The following is a 9,661-nucleotide window of genomic DNA, read 5'->3' on the forward strand; positions in this document are numbered from 1 at the left end:
TTTATATAAGCCTTAGGCTTTCGATGCAATCGAGCTAACATAAATATGTTTGAACTAATCGTATGAGGTTTAAACGTTAAACCACACAACCATGCACGATGATAAGCAGTATTATAGAAACATCCAGGCATTTGCATTCGCTGATTTGAAAAGCTCTTTTAACGTGTAGACAGGCGAACAGAAATAATAGATTGTATTGTATTCTATGTTCGAACAGTTCATGGAGATAATCACAAAACGGGTACATTTCTTAGCAGTTTCTAAGACATAAAACTTCCAAATATAATTTTATATGTAAACACACTTAAGCGTACTAATAATACGTCAAACATAATTGCAATATATTGTAGAACCCTAAAAAATCATCAAATTTATCATCACAGCTCTCCGACAAAAAACAGCTTGATTCACGCCCGCATACGGAAGCTGGAGTTGCAATTATTCAGTGCGGCGATCCTTTGAATAACTAATGTTTAGGTTTCACGTTTGAGAACATATTTCTTTGCGGATTTGCAAATTTCACTTTTTACGTATGATCAAATTACTTCAAAGTGTATGTCCGATATTTTGCTAATGAGACCCGACAATTATTGTATCTGGGAATTCCTAGAGTACTGTGCACCGCAAATTCACGTAACCAGTAAACTTAATCGGTATGCCTTTCATTCACAACAAAAAATAAATTTAACAATAAAAATGTAGATTGGTTGGTAAACAAAATATGTCATGTTTGTAGCGCATGGGGTCTTTAGGCGCCATTAATTGCGACGAAATCTACTTTCTGTTTAAGTTAAATATAATTGACGAATTCTTTAAATCTTTTGTCTCATTTGATTTAGACGTGAACACAATACAAATTACTCCTGGTGGAAAACAGCCCAAATAACGTGATTACAAAAAGTCTATTGTTATATTAAAGTATTTAAGAAACCACAAGTATTTAGAATAGCCTAAAATAATTTCAACATTTAAAAGCACACACATTTCTGACTTTAGGGCGATCAGATAAACATATACAAACATTTCTAGAAAGAGATAATCAAAGCACGTCAAAACGTTAACAAAACCAAATTGCAATCAAATTAAGATATAACCAATGTCATCTATTGCACAAGAAACAATTTGATGGTTTGAATGAATAAATGTATAACAAAGTTGGTAAAACATTCAAAACGTACACAATCATTGCAGTAAATAGTATTTATTAAGATAAAGTTATTTGGTAACAAGCCTTAAAGATGGTAAATTTTATCTTCATATTATGTAGAACTTATTCTGTTGTCGTTGTTTTCTCGTATGATGATATACATGAGGAACATTCGAGTAAGATCACCACCTAGCTTGGAGCTGTAAAACAAAATATTACTATATATAAGATGCAATTAAAATAAAACGAAGTATTTACCACATATTAGTTATAACATAATACTACCTACTAAACATGCATACAGTAACTCCACGAACTACTGCGAAGATTTACGTAGCATGGTAAGAGCTTTTGTAATACGCAAATATTATTTTCAAACAAAGAAAATAAACAAAGGTTCGAGTTTGTTTTCATTTTCTCCTACAAAATCACTTCAAATGCAAACGAGCGCATATTATGGTTGATTTTTGCAAGGTCAGTATTGCATGTGTTTTTTGAAGGTCGCAGACACGAACAACGAAAGCAAGACAAATATACAAACACAAACAACCAGAAAAGGTGCCGAAACAATTATTATGCTATTCATAGCCGTAGTTGTCACTCTGTCACACCTGCACGCCAAACAATATAGCTGATAACCAGTAGGCCAACTTTCTTAAACCATTGAAAATCAGGTATTTGGGCAATTAAGTTATGCTATATTGTTTGCAACTTACTTTGAGCGACAGGTATGTTTTTATGAACGGCATTATTTGCAGCAACAGAACCAGCAAATGCAGGCAATGATTAACACGGGGACGGCACTTGACACTACCGGAACGTATCTACAACATAAAGTATGTAATTACATAATTAAAGTGTTACACAGTTCAATAAAACCACTACACACTATGTATATCCGTTGTCTAAACGTTATATGAGTAAATGCGTGCTTGTAAAATAAATTGATTAATTACGTACAATTTAAGTTTAAAATGTATCGTTTTAATGTGCAGTATAAATTTATCTACTTATCGGAAGAAGCAGATTTATCTTTACGGTAAAGTTAATATAATATGCACAATACATTTTATTTTAAACGTTATAAAAGTTTCTATAACTCTTTATAATTGTGTCAAATATAAAATCTCACATGTGATCTTCGAGCCATGTTCTACAGCTATCTTCGGTCCTTTCCGATGAGGGAACCATTCTTGCTGCATCCGAAAACACGTTTTGTACGTGCTGACGGTCAAATCGGTACAGCAGTATGTACTACACAACTTGGCGGAATGTTGGAGTCCAAACCTGCCAGTGTAACTTGTGCAGCATTGTGCACCATTGCATTCCCCAACTGTGAGTAAACACGCAGTTTTTATTCGAATACAAGGACCTTATGGTACAAATAAGTTAAACACTTATATACACTAAAGTCAGTGTCATAAAATACTTAATAATCGAAAATACGAAAGGACAATATTGTAATGTAAATAATGCAATAAATCGTCCTCCATTAGTAAGAAGGGGCAGACGCTACATAACTCGCAAAAGCATGTTTTCGAAACATAATAACTTTTCTTTAATATAACGATAATTGATGAGTGTTTCTATGTAAAACTTCAGGGAGCGTCGCTAATTGATAAAGCATGAGGCTGTTTTTAAAAATTGTACAAAAATATACATATAGAAAGGACAAAACAACCAAAATCGTAATAGTTTCATAGAGAATGGATGTTTGCTTTAGTAAATTATGAACGACCTTTCATAACAAATTAATTGTGCAACATGGTCCCTGCCTTACAAAGAATGATAATGTTCATTGTAAATGTACTTACATAGCATCATAAACGACACCAAGCACATCGCCGATACAACTTTAATCGCTGGCATGTTTTCTTTGCTCTGTCACCTGTTCTGTATAGATTATTACAAGCGGTTTATATTTTTCTCTTTATTATCAACTCGATTATACTCATACACCAGTTTAATTAGACAAAAAATAATATTCCTTTAATTTCCTTTATAAACTTGTAAGTAAGCCCAATGACATTTTGTGACATTAAACAAAATGTTATAAACAGATATAAGTAACTTTCAATACGATTAAACGTCTATTTTCTTTACCTTTAAACAAGCAATTAAAATGATTAATATGTTTGTAATCAATTCAATTAACTTTTAAACGGTAAAATATATCAAATGCTGTTAATAACAATGAAATTCTTAAAGACAAATTACGCCGAAACCCGAACGTTTAGTCGCATTAGTTGCAGAAAAAAGAGCTTGTGTCGTATGAATATAAACAATTCAATGTCAGAGGGGGTAACCACGTGACAAACAAGATGGCGACGTCCATGCCGAGATAGGTATATTTCGTCGTTTTATACTCTTTATTACTTTTTTTTTATTTCACTCACTTTCCAGCCATATTAGGAAGAAAGTTACTGGCTTTTATTTCAAAGTAATATTCGCTCTATATCTCGACTTTACTCGGTGCGAAATGTCTTAGCTGGATGACCTAATTAGGGCTCCACTAATAAAATTTGTGGGGTGTAAAGTCGAGATATAAAGCGAATTTAAATACGAAATAAACGCTTATCACCTGTTTACTGATATGGCTGGAAAGTGCGCGTAATTTAAACAGTAATAATAAAGGGTATACAACGGCGAAAAATAACAGTCTCGGTATGGACGTCGTTATCTTGACTATCACGTGATTACCCCCTCTGAATGTATATTCCAAAAATGCAACATATCGATAAATGTCGACTGTACAGCGGTAAATATTTTTTGTTAACTATATATGTGACCAAAGCTGGGAAAATCAGTCTTGTGTTCAAAAAATCACATTTTGACTTTTTGGCAATTCTGGATTCTCTGAACATTTGAGTTCACAAAAATGAGATTTTTTATTTATCACATTCAAAACTAATTTTATGACCTTCCAAAGTGATCAACCCTACATTTTACCGTCACAAAAAGTTATCATTTAACACAAAAAACATCTAAAACATTCAAACAACAAGCAAATTGTTTTATTAAAACAATAATCTTTCCTTTAGTCAAATACATAATTATAGTGCAATAAACTGACAACAGCATTATGGACATTTAAAATGTACCATTTGTGTTGCTATGGTAACCGATCTACATGTTAATAATCACCAGAGCACACAATCACGCCTTTTATAAATCTATGAATTGTATTTTCAATCAAGTGTTTGTTTAAAGGCAAACACAACATTAATTTCACTGTTTTGTAACTAGTTAAACAATAACAATCAATAATGTGTGTGTTCCATGAACAATTTTTCCTTTTTTATTCAGTTACATGTGTATTTAAGTATAATGTAAACTCAAACACAACAGAATGGAAAACACAGCATTGAAAAGTGTTGGTTGAAAGTACACATGGATACTAAATGTTTCAGTAAATGAAATAATCATTATTTTTTTTCATTATTTCTGATAGAGAAAAATAGACATAATAAACAATAGCTTAAACATAAAAATTGTTTGTTTTTGTTACTATGGAAACAATGTAGCAAACAAACAAAAAATATAGGATTTTCATTGTAAAACATAAATAAATACAATATTCACACTGATTTTTTCCCAGTTTTTCGGAAAGGCAGTCTGTGTCCATAAGGTGAAAACAATTGCATGGTTACATGGAAAAAATGATTTTTGTTTTGTAAATATGAGATATAAAAAACTTGAAAACAAGCTTGTGAAATTAGAACAACAAACGTTTGCATTGAACATTTCAAAACCTGTATCAACTGACACATTTAGCAATTGAATACATGTTTAAGCTTTCCTAGGAATAGAGGATTTTTTGCATTGTTTGGGGGAAAATATATCACCCAATACCTTGGCCAAAATAAACACTGATACATGATGTATGTAATTGTTGTGGCACCATCAGAGAAGATCAGATGCGCATCTTAATGCATCTTCTTTTTTGGGGGGGCACAGTCTGTTTTTTGTTGCTCACCAGTAGCGCGTTTCGGACATGTCAAGTTTTTGGTTCATCTATGCGACAGAATTCACGAATGTTTTCAAATAAATACCACTGATGGTCCAGATCAAGCCCTTTCGCAAACATTTCTTATGGCAGGTTGTCACAGCTCACATTAACATTCACTTTCGAGACCTTCCTGAGAGTGATTCTGACTACTGGTGAGTCACTAAATTCCCTGTATGCCACAACACCGGGATGCTCCGCTGACACATGGAAATTGATGAAATTTGGTGACATTCTTTATGTGGTGAAACAATGTCGTAAGGTAATCCTTCCTGTCTTAGATAACAACAGGATTGGATGAGTCCCCCACAAGCTGGGGGATGTTGTGGCCCGTCCTTGACGATAACCCCACAGACGCAGGGACATCAGACAACATGTCTGCATTGAAGTTTCTGTATCAAGATTACCATTTAATTAAGAAACAATTGCAAAATACAGTTTTCCTGTTATCAAATTATTATTGTGTTGTTGTTGTTGTTGTAATATAAAACTACAAAGTTTGAAGGATGATTTTGCATGGGATTTTGTTTGCCATCAAGAATTTTATACCAATAAAACAGCTCAAACTATTAAAATGAATATTTATTTTCCTGTTACAAGACATAAAGTACCTACACACTATTTTAATTGATTTATGATTTATTATTTTTATATTGTATTACATGGCAGAACTATACAACTGGATAGACCTATGGAAATGCAAACAAGGTTTATCAAGAAGGATCATGCAGGTCACATACACCATACTGTAATAAGGAATTTACCTCCACTTTGATTTCCAGATGCCAAAGTGCCAATCTGGTGTAAACTTTGTATGTCTTATCAACATAAAGCTTAGTGTGATGAATTTGTGTAAACCTGAAATGTTAAAAAATAATTATTAAAAAAGGTCAGGCTACAATTTAGAATATGTATTTTGTAGTAATTGATTGACTTAAAAATGTTGACTCATTTCAATATATTATTTTAAGAGAATTTTCCTTTTGGGATTGATACCAGAGTAATTTGTTTAAACATATTTACTACATATCAACATGCTTTACCATTTTGCAATTGCATTACTGCAAACAAATATTTTTAACAACAGGTTTAGCTAAATTAATTTCTCAACATTAAAAAAAGCTATCAGAAATACAATAACTAAGGGCTTGTTATTACCTACAAGAACTCTCCACAGAAGGTCCAGATGACTATGTTGTTTTTATTTTGGCCGCAACAGTTGTCACACTGAAAGTGAGCATGCTGTTCGCCAAGACCGTATGTGTTGAGGTAGTGGTGAACCTGGCTGACCACAGTATTTGCACCTTTATCATGTGACTGGCCTTCGTCTGCGAGGTAAAACACCTGCTTTCCTGTGAAACAGGAGACTAATAAATAAACCGTAATAACTTACTAGAGATACCCAAATAGTTAGTTTTTTCCAATTAATTAATAGGTGGTTTGAAACATTTAGATAATGCATGGTTATTGTCTTATCATAAAAGATTGATATTAGACGAGAATGATATCCCCCAGACCACACACGCACACAAACACGCACACACACACAACAATAAAAAGTAAATAATCGATTGGTAGTTGATTACATTTAGACTGATTCAGTTTGTGGATAGCAATGATATTAAATTATTTCAAATACCAGATCCTTCACAGCTGATTCCATACACCTCACACTTCCCCAGGGTCTTGAAAAATAACTTCCCAACCTGTAGAATATCAAATTATTGGTTATTTATCTACATAACACTTTTTTATTATAATAATTATTAATTAAAGTTGTGCTTAAACATTTTAAAAAGTCAACCTTAAATTTGTTTTGTTTATCAGCTTCTGCCACATGAAGTTCAGACTTTTCAATAAACGCAGTATCTGATGTTTTTTACAGCTTCTACATCAATATCAATATCAGACTCATCATGGTTTGACTCAAGGTCATTTTCATAATCATCTACCACATAAAACAAATCTTCAGTAGCGGGGTTAGAAGTTTCAAAATAAAGTTCATTTACATTCGATAAATCATTTAAATTTAAAAACGAATTGTTCTGGTCTTGTGAAATTTCACATGGAATAGTGTTGGTGTTAATAAATTGAGACATGATATTTTAAAGTCAAATTTAAATCTTCCACCATTTCATGTAAACAATTCAGTTGCTATCGTACAGTTTACTTCCGGGTCAAACTTGCGAGTCGCGAAAATTAATCACAGAGCCAAAATACACATATATCTTTCACTTACCTATTTTAAGCATGTGGAAATATCATTTCCGAACCTTCTTCGATTGAAGACATCCATTAGTACAAGATGTCATTTTGATTTACAGCGTTTAATAGCCATTGAAAATGAACACACTACGAGACAGGTTGCGCTACCTGTGAACTGCTCAAACGAAACAGTGTCTTTCAAGGGGAATAGTTTGAATTAAATAAGCGGATTACAAACCACCAATTGTGCCAGTGTTTAAAGGACATATTCATGCTATATTGTGGAAATTTTCAAAGCATGTCATAAATTATGAGCCGAGAAATTGTATGAAAAAGACGAAATATCCAGCGCATTTTCGTACACGATTTTTATCTCGCGATTTCCCGACATAAACGTCAGCGTACACAAGACTGATTTTCGCTGACGACGTCACATATAAATAATATTTTTGATGCTCTGGTACCACTTGTTCTTAGCGTTTTGGCCGCTTTTTAATACATCAGCGTGTCATATGTCTTGAAAATAAGATTGTAAAAATACTCGTTTAAAAAAATAATAACGATAAAATAATTTTAATAATAAAAATAATAACTTTTATATCGAGCATTTAATACAAAGCGTGTATGAATGTTTAAATTTATCGCATGTTAAGAGCCTATTCAAACATCAGTAAAATGTTTTCGAATATGAAGATTATTTAATAGACTGGAAATAAGTTACAACATACCTTCAGTGTAGATGTAAGGCAGTTCGTTTTCCAACACTGATTACAGGTAACCTGTTTACCCCTTGGATTTATTTGTCAACACTGTATCTATGTCATGTGACTACATATATTACTTCGTTTCAACCAATCAGTGAGAGTTATAGCTCAACTCCCAATCCTACTTTGTTATTCTTCCTTAAATGACAAAACTTCGTAGAAGTCCTTTATCTTTCATGGAATTCCTTTGGGTTTCGGAAAGTTACTGAACTGTCACTTCAGTGGCCAATCAATATGTAATTTGAACCCACCCAGTACACTGTATTAAGGTATTATTGCAGGTACGCTTTTGTTAAGATGAAATTAGTATAATGGTGCTTCAAAACTACTCTCGTAGCATAGTATTTGTTAGCTCAATATTAAACATTTTGTGTACATACCTTATTTAAGAAGACCATGCTGATGCACAATATGTTATTACACTGTAATATCTACTTGATACCATTTGCGATTTTACCATAAATGGTACCCAGAACATATTAAGTAAAATGTGTGTCCATTTCATTTTTCACATGAAATCAAGTATTAAACATATAAAGACACTTGTCGTTTGTTCCAAAATCATATTATTATTGTTTGCATACTAATCACTATAATCCGTTGTCTTTTTGTCCCCTCTTTACCACAACTATAGTCGGCTATCTTTCTATATGGTCTATTTTCTCCATTAACAACACGCATCTCCTTATACAATGCCACCATCATTACAAACATTTTTTTCCCTGTGTATCCATTTCATTTTTCACACGAAATCAAGTTTTTAGCATATAAAGGCACTCGTCGTTTGTTCCAAATTCATAATATTATTGTTTGCATACTAATCACTATAATCCGTTGTCTTTTTGTCCTCTCCTTACCACAACTATAGTCGGATATCTTTCTATATTGTCTATTTTCTCCATTAACAACACGCATTTCCTGATACAATGCCACCGTCATTACAAACATATTTTTCCCTGTGCTTTCTAACAACTGTTTTATTAAAAGTGTTAATACATTTATTATCTAAATTCCAAATACACTATTTCAACATCGGCTTTCGACGATAAAATACATCTCCGTGTATACACTGAGACTGACTGAAGAATTTATTTCTTTCTACAAAAATTGACATACTTGCCTCGCACGTGATAAGCACTGAATTGACTTAAAGGGATCTTTTCACGCTTTGGTAAATTGACAAAATTGAAAAAAGTTGTTTCAGATTCGCAAATTTTCGTTTTAGTTATGATATTTGTGAGGAAACAGTAATACTGAACATTTACCATGGTCTAATATAGCCATTATATGCATCTTTTGACGATTTTAAAACCTAAAAATTATAAAGCGTTGCAACGCGAAACGATTGAATAATTTGGAGAGTTCTGTTTTTGTCGTTAAATTTTGTGAAACTACGAAGATTGCTTATATAAGGTATAAAATACTTTATGTGTATGTACTCGGCGGAATAGCTCAGTAGGCTAAAGCGTTTTTACTTCAGGACTCTGGCAGGACTCCAGGGGTCACTGGTTCGAAACCTGGTCCGGGCAATGTTCTTTT

The 9,661-nt window shown here is 32.8% G+C and overlaps 1 long non-coding RNA gene across 1 annotated transcript; it reads right to left on the reverse strand.

Moving 5' to 3' along the window:
- Nucleotides 1-451: 451 nt before the first annotated feature.
- On the reverse strand, nt 452-8,263 carry LOC127878117 (uncharacterized). The gene is made up of 5 exons (XR_008048743.1): nt 8,087-8,263; nt 2,962-3,040; nt 2,280-2,480; nt 1,864-1,971; nt 452-1,347 (listed from the first exon to the last, which is right to left on the reverse strand). It is a non-coding gene; the product is annotated as an uncharacterized LOC127878117 (long non-coding RNA).
- Between the last annotated feature and the right edge of the window lie 1,398 nt (nt 8,264-9,661).

This window comes from Dreissena polymorpha, chromosome 4, assembly GCF_020536995.1.
Source record: "Dreissena polymorpha isolate Duluth1 chromosome 4, UMN_Dpol_1.0, whole genome shotgun sequence".
NCBI classification, from domain to species: Eukaryota; Metazoa; Mollusca; class Bivalvia; order Myida; family Dreissenidae; genus Dreissena; species Dreissena polymorpha.